Below are 13,495 nucleotides of genomic sequence, written 5' to 3'. Positions count from 1 at the left end.
CTCTGTAGAAGCACACAAACACACCTCAATTATGAGATGGGGATCATCATCTGTTCATGACTGAGAGATTTATGTCTTGCCTTTATATGGCCTAGGCATGGGCCTATTATAATGTGTCCCACTTCCACAGTGAATGGTAGTCAGTGCGTGTATGTGGCTTATCATGGGAAATGTATTTGCCCAGACAGCTGTACTGGCCTGCTTCTTATCAGTGACCACTTCCTAAACAGGACAAAGCATATCAACATTCAACATGTGTCTTCATAACCATAACAACCATTTCTCAGAGAGAGAGAGAGAGAGAGAGAGAGAGAGAGAGATAATAATCATATACCGGTAATTAACTTTGGTTAAGAGATATATTGTAAGAACGAGGTGTGTGAGGTGAGGAGAGAGGTAATAGTCTACTTGCCAGCCCATAGAGCCCCATTGTGAACCCGGACATGTTGAGTACACCAAGGTTTTATGTTAGAAATGTTGAGTATGTAGAAACTGCCGAATGCTAACTTGCATATGTTGAGAATTTTTCATAATTGGCATAATATGTGACCATACCAACCTATAGAAGGCAACAAATACAAAATGTCATCATGCTTTATGTAGCATGTGATGTATCAAACTAGGGGGTTTTCATGATGCTGAAACCATTCCAAGCTTTAGTTTTGCAACAAAAAAAAAAACTCATTGAGCTCTAAACAGCCATAGCCACTTGCCCAAATGTGCTGGGTCTTAGTGTTTTTGTGCAAAACTAATGCTTGGAATGGATTCTTTGGTGTACTCAATATGCCTGCCTGGGTTCACATTCTGGCAAGTGGACTAATAGGCTACACATGTCATAATCATGTAAATTATTATAATCATTAAAGTAGGCCTATAATAATTTAATAATAATATAATAATTTGACTGAGAGACTGCCATTGGATTCTTTTTGTTTTTTCATGTCATATGAAAGCAGGGAATCAGGCTTCAAATTGACATATTGGTTGTTCAGTTTGACCCACCAGTTTTGGAGATCATATTGCTTATAGAGTAATGTCTTGCAGAAAACAGCGAGTTGAGAAAACAGGCTTGAAAGGTTCACTTCTGTGGTCTCTAACATTACACCTAGCTACATGTACATGTACATGTCGATTTCAGCTCTGACACGATGGCAGTCTCTCACTCTCTCAGTCAAATCTGGTCACTATTGTTAATCCACCCTGGCTCTTCAACAATGGGTCTCACGGTCTACTTTCTAGCCATATTCTGAATGTTCTCTAAAGTAAAATACCAACAACAACATGCCTGTCGGGAATTACAAATTTCAAGTGTAGAATAGTTGTTCTTCTCGACTTTACCTACCTCGAAAATGTCTAGCCGTCAGTTGGTGGTACAGGACACAGGATCTGGCATAACAAAACACTAATTTACAACTAAAACACAGCTGTGCCCGTTTATTAACTAATTCGTTACGATCGACAGCGAATCCAGAATTGAAAAGAAAAAACGTCAAACAAACTCCTGATCTGTTCTCTTATGTTCTCAGCTTCTGCCTGGAGAGTGCATGAGGTACACTTTACTTACTGAGTAAGCATCCTTCCTTTCGTCTTTGGTGGAGGAGGTGTGTCAAATGAGTTCTGTTTTACCCTTTTGGATTGTGGAAGTAAAAGTACCGGCAGCGTCTAGTGAGCTAATCTAGTGAGCTAATTTAAGACTTCCGGTGGACGATCTCTTCAAAATAAGAGTACCCTCTAGAGTATTGAAAAAAAGTTTAATTTGCACATTAAAACTACAAATTAAGCATTTAAATGATGCTATATGATGCTATAAGACACACATTATGTTTCTGTGTAAGAATAAGTAATTAAATCCTTATAATAATAATAATAAAGTTATCTAAATGGATAAATGCTATTCACTGGAGTGCATGGACTTTATAAAGTGGACACTGGACAAAAGACGGCTCCGCAAGGCAACTATCTGGACATACCCACGCGTTCGGGGAGATGTCCTATACCACACCCCACTCTCCGCTAAGCGGGAGAGGTGTAAAATTCACAGTAGCAGACCTTCTACTGGGGTCAAGGCTGACAAAAAGTACCGTTTCCGGACCCAGAATGGACACTGGACAAAAGACGGCTCCGCGAGGCAACTGTCTGGACATACCCACGCGTTCGGGGAGATGTCCTGTACCACACCCCACTCTCCGCTAAGCGGGAGAGGTGTAAAATTCACAGCAGCAGACCTTCTACTGTGGTCAACGCTGAAAAAAGTACCGTTTCCGGACCCAGAATGGACACTGGACAAAGAGGCCTCCGCGAGGCAACTATCTGGACATACCCACACGTTCGGGGAGATGTCCTCTACCACACCACACTCTCCGCTAAGCGGGAGAGGTGTAAAATTCACAGCAGCAGACCTTCTACTGGGGTCAATGCTGACAAAAGGTACCGTTTCCGGACCCAGAATGGACACTGGACAAAGAGGCCTCCGCGAGGCAACTATCTGGACATACCCACACGTTCGGGGAGATGTCCTCTACCACACCACACTCTCCGCTAAGCGGGAGAGGTGTAAAATTCACAGCAGCAGACCTTCTACTGGGGTCAAGGCTGACAAAAAGTACCGTTTCCGGACCCAGAATGGACACTGGACAAAAGACGGCTCCGCGAGGCAACTATCTGGACATACCCACGCGTTCGGGGAGATGTCCTGTACCACACCCCACTCTCCGCTAAGCGGGAGAGGTGTAAAATTCACAGCAGCAGACCTTCTACTGGGGTCAATGCTGACAAAAAGTACCGTTTCCGGACCCAGAATGGACACTGGACAAAGAGGCCTCCGCGAGGCAACTATCTGGACATACCCACACGTTCGGGGAGATGTCCTCTACCACACCACACTCTCCGCTAAGCGGGAGAGGTGTAAAATTCACAGCAGCAGACCTTCTACTGGGGTCAAGGCTGACAAAAAGTACCGTTTCCGGACCCATAATGGACACTGGACAAAAGACGGCTCCGCGAGGCAACTATCTGGACATACCCACGTGTTCGGGGAGATGTCCTCTACCACACCCCACTCTCCGCTAAGCGAGAGAGGTGTAAAATTCACAGCAGCAGACCTTCTACTGGGGTCAACGCTCAAAAAAGTGCTGTGCCTTGGGGCATTGACATGAAATCACTTTCTCTACGCAAGCTAAGTCAGGTCAAGGAGTTACCTCTAGCTTTGGAATGGGTGTCACTTGTGTGCGTTGATTGCATCTGTCTGTGCATTTATGCATTTGTTTGTCCTGACGAAACTTGATTATTTCTCGACTGTTTATTTTCTCGTATGACACGACATAGAAACTACTTGTGACTACTGTCTTTGTGTGCTGTCGAGCGGATGTTCTTTGCATCAGCTCAAAGGTATAGCCTGCTGTGTCATTCGATTCATTTGTCCAGATATGCCATTTATGATCTTTAAGGATGTACAATGACGCATATGGTGGCCTGTCGAAAAATACACACATACTGGTCAAAGCATACTCATTTTGGTGGTACAGACAGGATAAATTGAACGTTTTTGGAATTTTTGTGCCAGCTCTTAACAGGAGAAGTAAGGTCTGTGGGCTGTTAATTACTTCATATGTTGATAAGCTCTTTTCCTGCTGACATGTTTCACATTGTTCAGATTGAGCAGGTAATATTTGTGCAATAGTGTCTAAGATGCCTTTTTGTGACACGTCAAGTGGCTGCACTATGAATTGTGACATGTTCTTTGTAGATGGTAAGGCCTTGTCACCACATTGAGTACAACTATACAGACTAAGACTTTTCAGGCAAAGCAGGTCATCTCCAAGGAAAGGAGACCGAAGTGTGTATTCTACAAATCTATTTAATATGGTGCATACTTCTGTCCTAGAACATTTCTGAGACACTAATGACACTGATGTGTTGGCTAGATTGAATTTCTCAAGTTTCCGTCTAAATGTTGAGTCCTGCGCTGCTGCTTCTTCAAGCCGTGTGTGACATTTTTTGATAGCAGATGTCTGTTGTAGAAATGTTAGAATTGGTAATGGTATAGCTTCACACATATTGTCATTTAGACTTTCATTGCATAAAACCACATCATCATCATCTTCTTCCAAATTGTCCTCCGTTATTGTTCTGTTAATTGCTTTCAACTGTCCAGGCACAGAATGTACAGATGTCTGTATGTTTTGCTTGAACAACTGTGTGGACACCACACATACTCAACCAAACTACTAGTTTGTGTATAAAATCTAATGGGTCATTGTGCATTCCTAAGGCCAAGTAAGATGCTATTCACTAGTTGTTGAGTGACACCACAGATTGTTTTGCAATCAAATGTGTGACCTGGATTTTGAAAAAACGAATGAGAGCTGCTAAATTCCCCGGCATAGATGACAACTGAACCATCGAAGTAGGTGTCAATGGTTTCAATTTATCTTGTACTACTTGTAGATGCAGTATACCCACGCGTTCGGGGAGATGTCCTGTACCACACCCCACTCTCCACTAAGTGGAAGAGATGTAAAATTCACGGCAGCAGACCTTCTACTGAGGTCAACGCTCAAAAAAGTGCTGTGCCTTGGGGCATTGACAATTATTTAATTAACGAATTAAATAACCTTATTTTATTCTGAAGGCAACCGGATGTCTTAAATTAGCTAGCTCTCAGACAGGAAGTTCTAAATTAGCTCATAAGACGGAGCCAAATATCTGTCTGAGAGTGGAGCCTGCCTGGCAAATGACATGGGGGGTCCTTTTTGTGGGCTTGGCCGAAAGTGGGTGTAGTGGCTGAGATTGTAAGATTAATTGGTTATGATTAATCAGCAATATGATATTCCAAAATCATATTAAAATGAATCGGGAATATTCAATGCTTTTCAGCGCATCATTAAAAACGTCACTTCTGTCGGACGTGAGTTGTTGAACGGCTTGTGAATAAATGAGATGCAATAGATTTCCCCTTTCATAAGCAACTTTCAGATATACAGTAATATCATGAATCAAAGAAACTGCTTCAACGAAGATTGATTGTATTATCAAAAGGGGTGTTTATTATATCAATTACTGGTTACAAATGATATGAAAACCACATAGCAAATGAGCGAGCACGTCATGAGATTGTTTCCATTTGGGCATGAGCCACAGAGAAACAATTAAATGCGTATTGTTTTATTGCGTTTAGTCAGGCAGGTATACGCGATTCGCTGTTGATATAGCCTACACAGTATATGTGTCAGGCAGTAATCAAGGGCGAATGCGTTCTCTGGTCCCGTCTGATCGAACGTAATACACAACTGAAATAGGTTCGCTTTTAAAACACGTTGCATGAAATAAAGAAATTAAACACAGCAAGAAAGAGAGGAGGAGGAGAGTATACGCCTCGCAAAGAGAGAGAGAGAGAGAGAGAGAGAGAGAGTTTTAGGCTTCAGTGGTCGGTGTGTCTAAAGGTCTCAGTCGTATCATAATCTAATAAAACATTTAAGATCTCTATTAAACCAATGTCGTTTTGAGGCTGGATGTTTTAACAAACAGTCTCCGACCCACCTGGTAGTAGAATGCCTTCACCGGTGGATTCCTTAAGCGTTTCTGTGCAGGAAAAGTTCATTCACTTGCTGGTGATGCTGCGCGCGAGGCTAACTTTTACTCTTAGTTAAAGTATAACAAGTCAGTGTCTCAGAGTAAAACTCGCATTAAACTGGTATATTAACAAAGGACTGCTCTTAACGTCCTGATCGCCGTTAGACTAGGCGGTTGTCCTCAGCTGCGCGTAGGCCCGCCCGTGGTTGATGTTGCTATCTGCTCCGCAGAGCCATCGCCGTAAAAGAGCGCATAGGCGGCGGTCCTGTTTGGGCCGTGGTTCATGCGCGTGGGCCTGACAGGATTGATGCGACCTGCTTCACAGAGCTATCGCTGAAACAGAGCGTGGAGTCTTGATTAGACCCACATTATATTAAAAAGAGAGGACTACACACATCATGGGAGGCGTTATTCTTTGTTCTTCCAAAAACTGGTTTAAACCAGCTCTTAAAATGCTAACTTCGCGAAACCGTTAACAATTAATAATTGACAGTTTTACGACACACCGGAATCTTCTTGTGTCATTATTCATTCCTATCTCGGTCGACCATCTAGTCACCCTCACCCTCTCACACTCCTCTGAGTGTGAACACAGATGCGCACACACACACACACACACACACACACACACACACACACATCAGAAATGCAGCCGCATTTCCCCCGTCAAAAATCTGTGGTTATAAGATGAAATAGGACAGCAAGAAATCAACCATACGCATATTACACTTTTCATCAGATGTGCGTATCTGCTGAATAACACATTTATCAGTGGTGTGTGATGTGTATAAAAAGTCCAAACTCGGCGTGCGTGCGCAGTCGCATGTGCCATCTTCATTTGGGGGTCAGTTTTCGGTCACGAAAGTAAACCTTGTGGTCACACTAGATAGCGTGACAATTGTAAATAATCGACCCTCCTTGGTCAGGTCTGGATTTTGTCATAAAGCTGCACTCAGCAAGTGGTCCAAACAAGGGGTCATCTTGAGGGCTATGTTTTCCTGTCATTGTCTTTACAAATTGCACAATTGTCAAATAACCCCCCCCCCTCCTCACGCTACATGGGCGTTACCAAAAGGTGGGCGTGGCCATGGCCGCCAGAAGTCTGTCAGATTTTGACAGCTTCAAATTAGTGTTAAACATAATATAACCCAATTGACTCCAGTCCTCTCTGTTTAATATATCTATAATGAAACTATATAAACTATGCATATACCATGAAGTGCTATGACTACTAGCTCTGGTCCATAGCTCTAATGCGTTTCATTTAGAGCTATGTTACTCTAAACTTCCCCGCTCGCATGAATGCAGACCAGCCTCTACTCTTTGGCGTAAATAAAAAGAACGTTTTTGCTACACATAAAAACAAAGGCGAGTTGTGTCATTAGAAAGCCTACTTTGGTAATTGGTTCTAGTTCTAGTGAACAGAAATAATAAATAAATAGACTTGGTAACCTAACTGTAGGGAGTGCAAACACATTAAAGAACCTGGGGGTTATCATCTATGAAAAGGCAACACAATGAGCAGAAAATAAAAATGAACCATGTAAATACAACAAATTGAGCAGAGCACTGCAGGGAGTTGAACCCCATTCCGGTAAACCAGAAGTACCACAACCAGTGCCTTGGTTTTTGTTTTGTTTTACGAGGTCCATTCGTTGAAATGTAAATTTTGCATTGCAACGGTAAAGTAATTTCACAATTGACATTGTAGGGAATAATTAATAACGGTATGGCACCAGGCCAAAGCCATGGGGATAGAGTATGTTTTGCACTCTGAGTGAGTGTGTGTGTGTGTGTGTGTGTGTCCGTCAGTTTGTTAACAGCTAATCTCCAGCACCATTAACCCGGTCGATGCCAAATTTTGCACACACACTCCCTGGATGCCAACGATGAACCTCTGTCCCAAATTTTCCAGAACGGCCTGTATAGCACCACACATTTTTGTATGCCCTCCGAGACTATGGACTATAGCCTTTCGCTTTTCCGCGATTTAACCTTTTTTCAAATCGTCAACAATGATGAAGAATCGCGCACTATAGCATGCCACTTAATGACCTTGGGGTCATCAAGGTCATTGATATTGATCAATAACCTTGAGCAGTATAAATGACCTTCAATAAGACTAGTAAATGACCTTGACCAGTATAAATGACCTTGACAAGTACAAATGACCTTGACCAGTATAAATGACCGTGACCAGTATATGACTGACCAGTATAAATTACCTTCATGAGACTAGTAAATGACCTTGACCAGTATAAATGACCTTTAGAAGACTAGTAAATTATCTTCACCAGTATAAATGACCTTTAGAAGACTAGTAAATGATCTTCACCAGTATAAATGACCTTGACCAGTATGCGGTCCGTGACCATGGACTATAGCCTTTTGCTTTTCCTTGATTTTCACCTTTAAAAAATCCTCAACAATGATGAAGAATCGCACACTATAGCGTGCCGCTCAATGACCTGAGACCATGGACCAATGAATGAAATACAACACATTGAGCAGGGCACTGCAGGGAGTAGAACCCCGTTCCGGTAAACCAGAAGTCCGACACCAGTGCCTTAGTTTTTGTGTTGTTGTTCATTTAAAGGTCCAGGTGTGCATACGCATGTGCCCCTGTGTGTGTAGGTGCATGTGTGCATGTGTGTGCACGCTTCAATGACCACTGTTGGACCCAATGGCGATCAAGGACCTCAGGGAGCCACCCATAATTCACAACGGTCACAGCGAACTCTGTTGCATCACAACTGGTGGCCAACAGTCGTAACCAACACCGCCACGACCCACAGGAGAATACCATCGCACAGTGGTATCAGACCAACCACAATCAGCCAGCCCTCAAACCAAACCCTTCGACCTAGAAGAACTCAAAACTGCAATGGGAAAGTTGAAACCCGGAAAAGCAGCAGGGATTGATGACATACTGGCAGAAATTATACAGCACCTGGAACCTAACGCAAAGACCTGGCTCGTGGGGATGCTGAACACATGCATGGCACAGAAAACCATCCCTTCTGTCTGGAGAAAAGCCAAAGTGGTTGCAATCCCCAAACCTGGCAAAGACCCATCATCCTCAAAGAGCTACCGACCCATTTCCCTCCTCTGCATCACCTACAAGAGAGGCTGCTACTCCAACGCCTCATACCACTCATAGACACCAAGCTGACTAAAGACCAAGCTGGTTTCCGTCCCGTCCTGTGCTGGACAGAGCTCAACCTCACCCAACACATTGAGGATGGGTTTGAGGGAAAACAAATAACTGGAGCAGCAACTGGAGGGCGAAGCAAGCACGCAGGCAGCTTGTGCCTGCCTGCGTGCCTGCCTGCCTTCCTCATGTGGAAGCTGCATAGTTGAGTTTGTGTGTGTGTTTCTTTTTCTGTCTTTCTTTCTTAGGACGAAGATCAAGGTAGACGCCGTTGGAAGGCTCAACACAAGCCGATGCCCCTAGAGATCTATCCCAAAGCTTCCCTCAGGGAGTCCAGCAAGCCAGCTAGCCAGCAAGCCCGCCCAGTCAGCCAACGCAGCCAGCCAGCTCCGCCAGTCAGCCAGTGTAGAAAGTCAGGCTGCCAAGCCAGCGCACATCAGCCCTTGCAGTCAACCATTGTAGCCATACCAGCCTTGCTCAGTCAGCTCAGCCAGGCCTCTCTCGAGGCCTGGCTCTCTGTCTGCCTGGCCCGGTCTGCCCCGCCCTGCCTTGCAGCAACAGAACCAGCCTTGCTGGCAAGCCAGCCAGCTCAGAATACGAGCTCAGCAAGCCAGCGCAGCTGGCAAGCACGCAGTTAGTCTAAACCAGTTTCAGACTGGCAGGCCAAGGCAGACAGACAGGAAGACCGAGGCGCCTAGGCAGGCAGACAGGCCAGGAAGGCAACAAAGTGCAGGCAGGGGGACTGTCCGGCCTAAGGCTGCGCTGCAAGGGTTGGAGCCTGGCCAGCTCCTGCTGGTCTAGACTGAGTGGCTGTGGCTGCACAGTAAGGCTGCGGTAACCTAGTCTGGGCTTGCTGCTGCACTGGCTTGCTCAGCTCGCATTCTGAGCTGGCTGGCTTTCCAGAAAGGCTGGTTCTGTTGCTGCAAGGCAGGGCAGGGCAGACCGGGCCAGGCAGACAGAGAGCCAGGCCTCAAGAGAGGCATGGCTGAGCTGACTGAGCAAGGCTGGTATGGCTGCAATGGCTGACTGCAAGGGCTGATATGCTCTGGCTTGGCAGCCTGACTTTCTACACTGGCTGACTGGCGGAGCTGACTGGCTGCGTTGGCTGACTGGGCAGGCTTGCTGGCTAGCTGGCTTGCTGTGCTCCCTGAGGGAAGCTTTGGGATGGATCTCTAGGGGCATCGGCTAGTGTTGAGCCTTCCTATGGCGTCTACCTTGATCTCCGTCCTAAGAAAGAAAGACAGAAAAAGAAAGACACACAAACCCAACTATGCAGCTTCCACCTGAGGAACCGAGACGCGAGAAAAGAACTGAGCGTCACTTGGGATGGTCACAAACTCTCCAACCATACCCACCCCATGTATCTTGGAGTTACACTGGACAGGACACTCTTCTTCAAAAAAACACCTGGAGAACACAAAAGCCACGGTCAACACCCACAATAACATCCTGTGAAAACTAGTGAACTCCCAAGTGGGGCGCAGACCCACAAACAATCTGTGCAACTGCCATGGCCCTGTCTTTCTCTACAGCAGAGTATTCCTGCTCAAGCTGGAGCCGATCACGTCACACCAAATTGGTCGACACAGCCCTAAATGACACCTGTCGCATCATCACGGGATGGGTCAAGAAAACACCTGTCCCGTCCGTGCCTTTATGCGCTAGCCGGCACCTCCCCCCGCACATCAGACGACTGTGTAACGCTCAAGATGAATGGAAAACACAGGAGATGGACAGTGAAGTCTGGAATGAAATGATAGAGAACACCTCACACACACAGTTTCCTTTCGTGGCTGTTTACATTCGAGGGTCGCCGGTCCTCTCAAACGGAACAGTTTAACGTCATGCCCAGGACGAAAAGATATAGAGAACACCATAATGACAAATGACAAATAACAGCAGGAAGGCATGGGCCACAATCCACCGTCTTGGCAAAGACCACACCACCCATAATTCACAACGGTCACAGCAAATTCTGTTGCATCACAACTAGTGTAGGTATTGGATGGAGAACCCGGAAAAGCAGCAGGGATTGATGACCTACTAGCAGAAATGATACAGCACCTGGGACCTAACGGAAAGACCTGGCTTGTGGGGATGCTGAACACATGCATAGCACAGAAAACCATCCCTTCTGTCTGGAAAAAGGCCAAAGTGGTTGCAATCCCTAAACATGGCAAAGACCCATTATCCCCAAAGAGCTACCGACCCATTTCCCTCCTCTGCATCACCTACAAGCCTATCCCGTCACACCAAATTGGTCGACACAGCCCTAAATGACACCTGTGGCATCATCATAGGATGCATCAAGACAACACCTGACCCTGTCCCAACACCTGTTTACATTCGAGGGTCGCCGGTCCTCTCGAACGGAACAGTTTAACGTCATGCCCAGGACGAAAAGATATAGAGAACACCAACATGACAAATAACAGCAGGAAGGCATGGGCCACAATCCACCGTCTTGGCAAAGACCACACCACCCATAATTCACAACGGTCACAGCAAACTCTATTGCATCACAACTGGTGTAGTTATTGGATGGAGCCCGCACACCACCAAAAAAAAGAAAAACAACATACTATAGTATGCCCTCCGTGACCATGGACTTTAGCCTTTCGCTTTTCTGCAATTTAACCTTTTTTCAAATCCTCAACAATGATGAAGAATCGCGCACTATAGCGTGCCACTTAATGACCTTGACCAATATCAATGACCTTGAGCAGTATAAATTACCTTCAATAAGACTAGTAAATGACCTTGACCAGTATAAATGACCTTGACAAGTACAAATGACCTTGACCAGTATAAATGACCTTCACCAGTAGAAATGACCGTGACCAGTATATGACTGTGACCAGTATAAATTACCTTCATGAGACTAGTAATTGACCTTGACCAGTATAAATGACCTTTAGAAGACTAGTAAATGATCTTCACCAGTATAAATGACCTTTAGAAGACTAGTAAATGATCTTCACCAGTATAAATGACCTTGACCAGTATGCGGTCCGTGACCATGGACTATAGCCTTTTGCTTTTCCTTGATTTTCACCTTTAAAAAATCCTCAACAATGATGAAGAATCGCACACTATAGCGCGCCGCTCAATGACCTGAGACCATGGACCAATGAATGAAATACAACACATTGAGCAGGGCACTGCAGGGAGTTGAACCCCGTTCCGGTAAACCAGAAGTCCGACACCAGTGCCTTAGTTTTTGTGTTGTTGTTCATTTAAAGGTCCAGGTGTGCATACGCATGTGCCCCTGTGTGTGTAGGTGCATGTGTGCATGTGTGTGCACGCTTCAATGACCACTGTTGGACCCAATGGCGATCAAGGACCTCAGGGAGCCACCCATAATTCACAACGGTCACAGCGAACTCTGTTGCATCACAACTGGTGGCCAACAGTCGTAACCAACACCGCCACGACCCACAGGAGAATACCATCGCACAGTGGTATCAGACCAACCACAATCAGCCAGCCCTCAAACCAAACCCTTCGACCTAGAAGAACTCAAAACTGCAATGGGAAAGTTGAAACCCGGAAAAGCAGCAGGGATTGATGACATACTGGCAGAAATTATACAGCACCTGGAACCTAACGCAAAGACCTGGCTCGTGGGGATGCTGAACACATGCATGGCACAGAAAACCATCCCTTCTGTCTGGAGAAAAGCCAAAGTGGTTGCAATCCCCAAACCTGGCAAAGACCCATCATCCTCAAAGAGCTACCGACCCATTTCCCTCCTCTGCATCACCTACAAGAGAGGCTGCTACTCCAACGCCTCATACCACTCATAGACACCAAGCTGACTAAAGACCAAGCTGGTTTCCGTCCCGTCCTGTGCTGGACAGAGCTCAACCTCACCCAACACATTGAGGATGGGTTTGAGGGAAAACAAATAACTGGAGCAGCAACTGGAGGGCGAAGCAAGCACGCAGGCAGCTTGTGCCTGCCTGCGTGCCTGCCTGCCTTCCTCATGTGGAAGCTGCATAGTTGAGTTTGTGTGTGTGTTTCTTTTTCTGTCTTTCTTTCTTAGGACGAAGATCAAGGTAGACGCCGTTGGAAGGCTCAACACAAGCCGATGCCCCTAGAGATCTATCCCAAAGCTTCCCTCAGGGAGTCCAGCAAGCCAGCTAGCCAGCAAGCCCGCCCAGTCAGCCAACGCAGCCAGCCAGCTCCGCCAGTCAGCCAGTGTAGAAAGTCAGGCTGCCAAGCCAGCGCACATCAGCCCTTGCAGTCAACCATTGTAGCCATACCAGCCTTGCTCAGTCAGCTCAGCCAGGCCTCTCTCGAGGCCTGGCTCTCTGTCTGCCTGGCCCGGTCTGCCCCGCCCTGCCTTGCAGCAACAGAACCAGCCTTGCTGGCAAGCCAGCCAGCTCAGAATACGAGCTCAGCAAGCCAGCGCAGCTGGCAAGCACGCAGTTAGTCTAAACCAGTTTCAGACTGGCAGGCCAAGGCAGACAGACAGGAAGACCGAGGCGCCTAGGCAGGCAGACAGGCCAGGAAGGCAACAAAGTGCAGGCAGGGGGACTGTCCGGCCTAAGGCTGCGCTGCAAGGGTTGGAGCCTGGCCAGCTCCTGCTGGTCTAGACTGAGTGGCTGTGGCTGCACAGTAAGGCTGCGGTAACCTAGTCTGGGCTTGCTGCTGCACTGGCTTGCTCAGCTCGCATTCTGAGCTGGCTGGCTTTCCAGAAAGGCTGGTTCTGTTGCTGCAAGGCAGGGCAGGGCAGACCGGGCCAGGCAGACAGAGAGCCAGGCCTCAAGA

At 46.4% G+C, this 13,495-nt stretch overlaps 1 protein-coding gene across 1 annotated transcript in view; it reads right to left on the bottom strand.

Annotated features, from left to right (window-relative positions):
* LOC310872043 (rho guanine nucleotide exchange factor 28-like) overlaps positions 1–1,460 on the bottom strand; it is a 68,942-nt gene extending 67,482 nt beyond the window's left edge. Inside the window, exon 1 of the mRNA XM_083783729.1 lies at positions 1,343–1,460. The gene's annotated coding sequence lies outside the window, so the exon portion shown is untranslated. The remainder of the gene's footprint in view (positions 1–1,342) is intronic.
* Between the last annotated feature and the right edge of the window lie 12,035 nt (positions 1,461–13,495).

This window comes from Protomyctophum parallelum (assembly GCF_964188405.1).
Source record: "Protomyctophum parallelum genome assembly, chromosome: 15".
NCBI classification, from domain to species: Eukaryota; Metazoa; Chordata; class Actinopteri; order Myctophiformes; family Myctophidae; genus Protomyctophum; species Protomyctophum parallelum.
The sequence above is the reverse complement of the archived record's forward strand: the minus strand, read 5'-3'. Positions and strand labels throughout refer to the sequence as shown.